Here is a 7,265-nt window from a genome sequence, read left to right as displayed (position 1 = left end):
AACCCGCGGCCTAGCGCTTACAAGGCAGACGCACTACCAACTAAGCTAACTAGGCTGGCGAAGAAGAAAAGACTGTTCTAAGACAAAGTTTCCCGTTTATATACGGAGTAGGTGTTTTTAGTCAGCCTTTCCTAGTCAGCTCTACTAAGAGCCTCCTTTTACTAATTCTATCAAATCTATTTTCCCCTACTCTGGTAATGCCGTGGCGAAAGCAGGCCAAATCAGTTTCAAAAAAAAAAAACAGTTCAGCCAATAAATTCATAATGTACTCATACTCAATCATTTCAAATAAATAAAAATTAGAAACGTGTATGAAGCTCATCAATAATAAACAGGGTGGACTGTATATGTAGTAAAAGAGGGTTGCCATGTTGTCGCGGCGCCTCCTTTTGTCACAAATCCTCCTCGTCTGTGTCCTCATCCAGTAGACCCAGGAATGTAGCTGCCTCCCTAGGATGGATTCATAGGTCCAAAGGAGTATAGGAATTAGTAATTAGTGGTGTAGGCTTGTTGGGGCATCCAGCAGTACATACCATTAAAAGAGAGAGAGAGAGGGAGCACGATTTCGACCACTTTCTTTGACTAATGGCCGGGTCCACAAAGTGAGTTTAAACTCCGTTTAAGTTTAAAAAAAAACACAATCCGATCAGATTTTTTCAAGAGTTTAACAGAGTATTAAACTCACTCACTTTGGAGACCGGTCATTAACAATATTAGAGATGTGAAAAAATGGGTATGAGAAAAAATTAATGGGAAAGCCAGTCAGTCACTCGATTGGGCTTTCGTCACCCTAGTTTTTTTTTCTCAGTGTAGTAAAGTGGTAACCACAACACCATTGAGGTATTTGAGGTTGGTGTAAATGTAAAGTATATGGTTACATTGGTTACTGTTTATTATACCACCCCATATCCATTAGTTAGATTAGTGGCTGTGCTATTTCATCTGATTGATAGGGCAGACTAGCACGCATTTGAATGCAAGCATGACTCTCCCCTCCAATTTCGCCCATAATCCCCCCTCCATAATCTCCCCTTCCACTCGAGTTACAACTCGAGTTGGAAAATAATCGAGTAGAAAATAATCGAGTTGAAAAATCTCACTCGAGTCCCATCACTAATAGAATGTCAAAGGAGCAACAATTACACAGGTTTAACCCTCAGGGGTGGGGGTTAAACCCAATTTTTCGGATTTTTTTCGATTTATTCCTTAAATAACATACCATTTTCTATTATTTTCTCAAATTTCAAGTCTCTACCTTTTCAGGAAGTGCCTTATAATTTGAGTGAGTGAGTCAGTATGAAAAGTAACCTTAATCTCCCCTCTTCCCCTTCTCCTACCCTCCACTTCTTTCCCTTCCATTACTCCCCTTTTTCCTTCCTCCTTTGTCTTCTCTCCGCTTCCCGCTTCCCCTGTTCTTTATCCCTACTTCCGTTTTACCCCGGCTTCTACCCTTTTCTCCCTCCTCTTCTAGCCTTCTCTCCCTACCATTTTCTCTCCTCAACTTTGGCTCCCTTTATCTTTCCATATTACTCTTCTTTCCCCTCCAATTTCACCCATAATCTCCTCCCTATCACCTACCCTCCTCTTCTTTCTCTTCCTCTACTACCCTTTTTTCCTCCTCCATTTTCTCCCCTCTACTTCTCCTGTTCTCTATCTAAACGCGTAATTGAGACTCAACTTTTTCTCCCCTCAACCTGTAAACAAGTAAGGACGAAAGCTATTTCAAGAAAGAGTCCCCTTATTCATCCATTTCTTCCCCTTGTTCTCTCAAGATTTTCCTACCTTGGGCAACCCACGCTGCTTTTCCCCGGGGAAAAAGTTATTACCCCCTCCTTTTCATTTTGGGAATTTCAAAGGGAACTTTTTTAATTAGAAGGTAAAACAGGGGGCATTGATTGAGACGGTAGACGCCGAAATAGGTTCAGGCGCCACGGGGTCACAAGCCTTTTGCAAGTCGATCACAGGAGACTGACGGCATTCAGGTAGAAAGTCATTACGCTGACGCCTTTGTAATAAAAGTACCCAAGTCGACTTTTAAAGCCATGTGTCGTCTTTTGTAAAGGCTTGCTTTTTTGAAGAATTAAAAAGTTTAAATTTGTTTAAAGTTTCAGCTAGTGAACGTACCTAATTTAGAGCCTTTTCATACAACATATTTTCCTCTGACAACATGGGTATATGTAGATAGGTACCCTGCCCCCATAAATTTTTTTTTTTTTTTTTTTTTTTTTTTTTTTTCGTAAAAAACATTCCTTTGTAAATACCTATAGGTAGTATAGGTTAATCTTCTACTGTAACTTCTTTTCTAACTGCTTCTGCCAAAGAGTCCTCCTAACCACCCCTAGAAGGCAAGGGAAAATCTTTGCCACACCATTGCGCAAGCGTGGGCATTCTTTCTCTCCTCACACAAACCCACATTTCAAAAAGTCTCCCCTTTCCCCCCTTTTTTTTGCGCTTCCCCCTTAATATTCCTCTCCCTCTCTCCTCCCAATCATTTTGCCTCTCTCCTCTTTATATCTTCCCCTCTCCCATTCTATTTCTGTCTCTCCCCCTATCGATCATTTCTACGTCCCCCTTCCTCATTCTACCTACCCTCCCCAATGTCCTTTCTACGTCCTGTCCGTCTGAAGAAGGACGAGGTACAGGGGACGGAACAGAGGTGACGGTACCTGTGGACGAAAGAGGAAGCATTGAAATAACTCTCAAATGACAATGTTGTGGTTTTCTGGACTTAAATTTGGCACGTACCCTGTGTAGTACTGGACGGTTAGGGTCTAAATTTCAGACCGCCTTCAGCAGATTGTAACAATTATATCATCCGTGTACTCTGTACTCCGCGAACTTGTTGAAAGTTGAATAATAAAAATAAGGATGGATCCATTCATCCATTGTGGACAGCAATATACATACCTACATAAATAAATATACATACCTACATAAATAAAGCAATATACATATGTACGCTTTGAGGCTTAGGTGTGTAGGGGCAAACAGGTACAGGGGCTTAAGATGTGTTAAGCTTATACGAATTCACGAATAGGTACATAAATAAGCACCATTTTAATAATCAGGGATGGATTCAAATGGGGACCAACTTACCTATCCGTGGTTACGTATCTGTGGGGGTGAAATCCGTGCCAGAACTTTTTCCTAAGTACGCGCCTGACAGGGTAGATACTGGAATGATCAAATGAAATAAATAATAAGAGACTTGGACAAATGTAAAGAGAGATTAATGTTACGGCAAAATTTGAGCGACCTCTGGCTAACTCTTTTTGAGCTTTTTAAATAATAAGAGACTTGGACAAATGTAAAGAGAGATTAATGTTACGGCAAAATTTGAGCGACCTCTGGCTAACTCTTTTTGAGCTTTTCCAAAGATTTGGCGTTAAGAGGGGAGATGGGATTATATAAACACCCTGTAGCGCTGGTGTCAGTTATGTGGTGAAGCAAATGACACAGATTTTCCAAAGATTTGGCGTTAAGAGGGGAGATGGGATTATATAAACACCCTGTAGCGCTGGTGTCAGTTATGTGGTGAAGCAAATGACAACCCACACACCTACAGGTGTCATGTGTTACGTAAGTGGAAAACGCAAACTTTTGACAGGTTTCGGATGTGTTTTTCCCACTTTTTGGAATAATTTTTATGCTACAAGAATTTTCCATCTGTCTGTCTTTCTATGTATCTATTGAGCTGACGTACTTGGTAGTACCTACTTAAGCTAAGTTAGTCGCCCTCATTAGGGAGTAGAAAAATTTGTTTGAGGGACAATTTTTATTGTTTGATCCAGAACTAGGGCCGTATGTATTTCGGGGGGGGGGGGTGGGGGACCAAATATTTTAATACACTTTTATTATGTGTATAAAACATTATATTGAAATATGTACATATCCTTGGGCCCTGTTTCCAGGAAGGTACGGTTCGGCCGTTATTCCGGACCAAAGTTCCCCCCTCCCTCGACCCTTCATTTTTCCCCTCCACTGTAGGCCAGACTCAAAAAATTTGGAGCATTCAACCCCGCCCCCCCCCCCCGGTACATCAGTTATTTTGGACTCTCGGCCCTACCCCTCGAAAAAATCCTGGATACGGCCGGCCTGCCCAGAACATACATGCGTAGATTTATTCAACTTATACCTTGATGAAGTCTTCAGCTGGCTCTTCGTTGTGGTCGGTTATCATGCTTTGCGTGTGCGCGGTTTGTACCAGGAGGACAAGGGTTCGAATCCCTCCATGGGAGGAATTTACCCGGTTGCGGCCCAACCAGGGGGAGGGTCCAACGTTGGACCCGTTTAGGCCGAGAATGTCGGCTAGCATGGATGTGGTCTGCAGCCAGGTGACCGTGGTTCGAACCCCCGGCGTGCTCGAAAAATTTGTCATTTGAGAAAGATCTAGTTTTGAATAGGTCTATAGCTATATACCACAGTTTCTTTTGGTATACCACAGGTTAGGTCTACTCGTATTGGTATACCACAGTTTCTTTTGAAAAAGAAAAGACTGCCTAGACATCAAAAATTTCCATTACTAACGATTCACTTACATTTTCATTTGTAGTACAAATAATATATAGGAATTTGATAAGTTTACAGGTTCGAAGTATGTTGAAATAAAGACTGTTCAAAGGCAGCTTACATGGACTGTATAAATTTAAAACTAGGACTTAGGTCCTTTTACTTGGGTATTAAAACTTTACATGAGATTTCACATAATAAAAACTAAGGGCCTTAAAATTCCCTCTCGAAAATTGAGCGTTAAAATTGAAATATGTACATTTAAAAAAAGTAAAAAATCAACTTCTCAAGTGCTCAACCTTGAAAATCAATTTGGCCTTTCCAGCTCGATTGGCAGTTGCATAAGAAGACTTTTTTCTTCGACTAAAAAGACCGTTGTTTTTTCTTCGATACTGTTAATTACGTAGTAACGTGATTGAAAACTTGACGAACTATTGAACCGTATGGTTTTATTAGACAACAACTAAAGAAGAAGAAAAAAAAAAAAAATTGGACCGATTGCAATACTTTCTCATTACTAGCTTATACATTAGTACTAGAAAGTATAAATAAAATAAATAAAAAATGATTGTTTATGTCATACAAAAAAAAACGGAAGAAAAAAAAAAAAAAAAAAAAAAAAAAAAAAAAAACAGTTCAGCCAATAAATTCATAATGTACTCATACTCAATCATTTCAAATAAATAAATATTAGAAACGTGTATGAAGCTCATCAATAATAAACAGGGTGGACTGTACGTAGTAAAGCAGGGTTGCTATGTTGTAGCGGCGCCTCCTTTTGTCACAAATCCTCCTCGTCTGTGTCCTCATCCAGTAGACCCAGGAATGTAGGTGCCTCCCTAGGATGGGTCCATAGGAGTTTAGGAATTAGTGGTGTAGGCTTGTTGGGGCATCCAGCAGTACATACCATTAGAAGAGAGAGAGAGAGCACAATTTCGACCACTTTCTTTGACTAATGGCCGGGTCCACAAAGTGAGTTTAAACTCCGTTTAAGTAAAAAAAAAAACACATTCCGATCAGATTTTTTCAAGAGTTTAACACAGTATTAAACTCACTCACTTTGGGGACCGGTCATTAACAATATTAGAGATGTGAAAAAATGGGTATGAGAAAAAATTAGTGGGAAAGCCAGTCAGTCACTCGATTGGGCTTTCGTCACCCTAGTTTTTTTTTTCCTCAGTGTAGTTAAGTGGTAACCACAACACCATTGAGGTATTTAAGGTTGGTGTAAATGTAAAGTATGGTTACATTGGTTACTGTTTATTATACCACCCTATATCCATTAGTTAGATTAGTGGCTGTGCTATTTCATGTGATTGATAGGGCAGACTAGCACGCATTCGAATGCAAGCATGACTCTCCCCTCCAATTTCACCCATAATCCCCCCTCCATAATCTCCCCTCTTCCCCCTCTCCCACCCTCCACTTCTTTCCCTTCCATTACTCCCCCTTTTCCTTCTCTCCGCTTCCCCTGTTCTTTATCCTAATCTCCCCTCTTCCCCTTCTCCTACCCTCCACTTCTTTCCCTTCCATTACTCCCCTTTTTCCTTCCTCCTTTGTCTTCTCTCCGCTCCCCCTGTTCTTTATCCCTACTTCCGTTTTACCCCAGCTTCTACCCTTTTCTCCCTCCTCTTCTAGCCTTCTCTCCCTTCCATTTTCTCTCCTCAACTTTGGCTCCCTTTATCTTTCCATATTACTCTTCTTTCCCCTCCACTTTCACCTATAATCTCCCCCCTATCACCCACCCTCCTCTTCTTTCTCTTCCTCTACTACCCTTTTTTCCTCCTCCATTTTCTCCCCTCTACTTCTCCTGTTCTCTATCTCTACTTCCGTTTTACCCCAGCTTCTAAGTTTTTCTCCCTCCCCTTCTCTCCCCTCTACTTTTGCATGTACATACCTCTCTGCATGTACATACATAGCTCGTGTTTTTTGAACATTGGAAATCACTATTCAGAGCATCAACCACAAAACAGACTACATTAGCAGAGAGGAAGGGAGACAATAGCCGGGAGGGAAAGAAGAGAGAGAGACGATAATCCAGAATATTCGAGAGTGAGGGAGATGGAGAGAGAAGGAGAAGGAGGTGGTAGAAAAAACCAGAGAAGCGGAAGAGAGAAAACCAATAGATGAGAAAGAGAGTATTTGAAAGGCAGAAGAGGTAGAGGAGACAGAGAAAAGAGAGAGAGAGAGAGATGAAGGAAGGGGGGAAGAAACGAGAAAACTAGGAGAAAGAGGGAGGGAGAGAAAGCGGGTGGGAAGAAAGAGAGGAGAATACTAGGAACAGAGAAGAGGAAGGAAGGAGAATAATAGCCAGAGAGGTAGAAGAGGGAGAGAGAGAAGGCTAGAGGGAAGAAAGGAGACATTGACAGAGAAAAGGTAGAATTGGAGGAAGGGAGAGAAAGAAATGAGAACCGAGTTAAAATGTCTCTCTTTTCCATGTTTTTGAACTGTCATGGCAGCTTGATTGATTATAGGATTCATGGTTTCCTACTATAGGGTAGGGGCTCTCAAACTGGGGTCCCAGTGACCACGGAAACTGACCTCATTTGGATTCATGGTTTCCTTCTACAATCCAAAATAGACTCGATCTACGGCAGGGCCCGATAACCGAAGGATTTATTGATATTTATCAGGTTCATTCCTGAAAGGGATGGCACCTACGTGAGAGAAACTGAACATCTAAAATTTCAGCCGATTACATAAGAGCAGATATTTGTTTTATTGTTTAGGAAATATTTTTAAATACCTACAAAAAA

This window comes from Diaphorina citri, unplaced genomic scaffold (assembly GCF_000475195.1).
Source record: "Diaphorina citri unplaced genomic scaffold, Diaci psyllid genome assembly version 1.1 scaffold1503, whole genome shotgun sequence".
NCBI classification, from domain to species: domain Eukaryota; kingdom Metazoa; phylum Arthropoda; class Insecta; order Hemiptera; family Psyllidae; genus Diaphorina; species Diaphorina citri.
The sequence above is the reverse complement of the archived record's forward strand: the minus strand, read 5'-3'. Positions refer to the sequence as shown.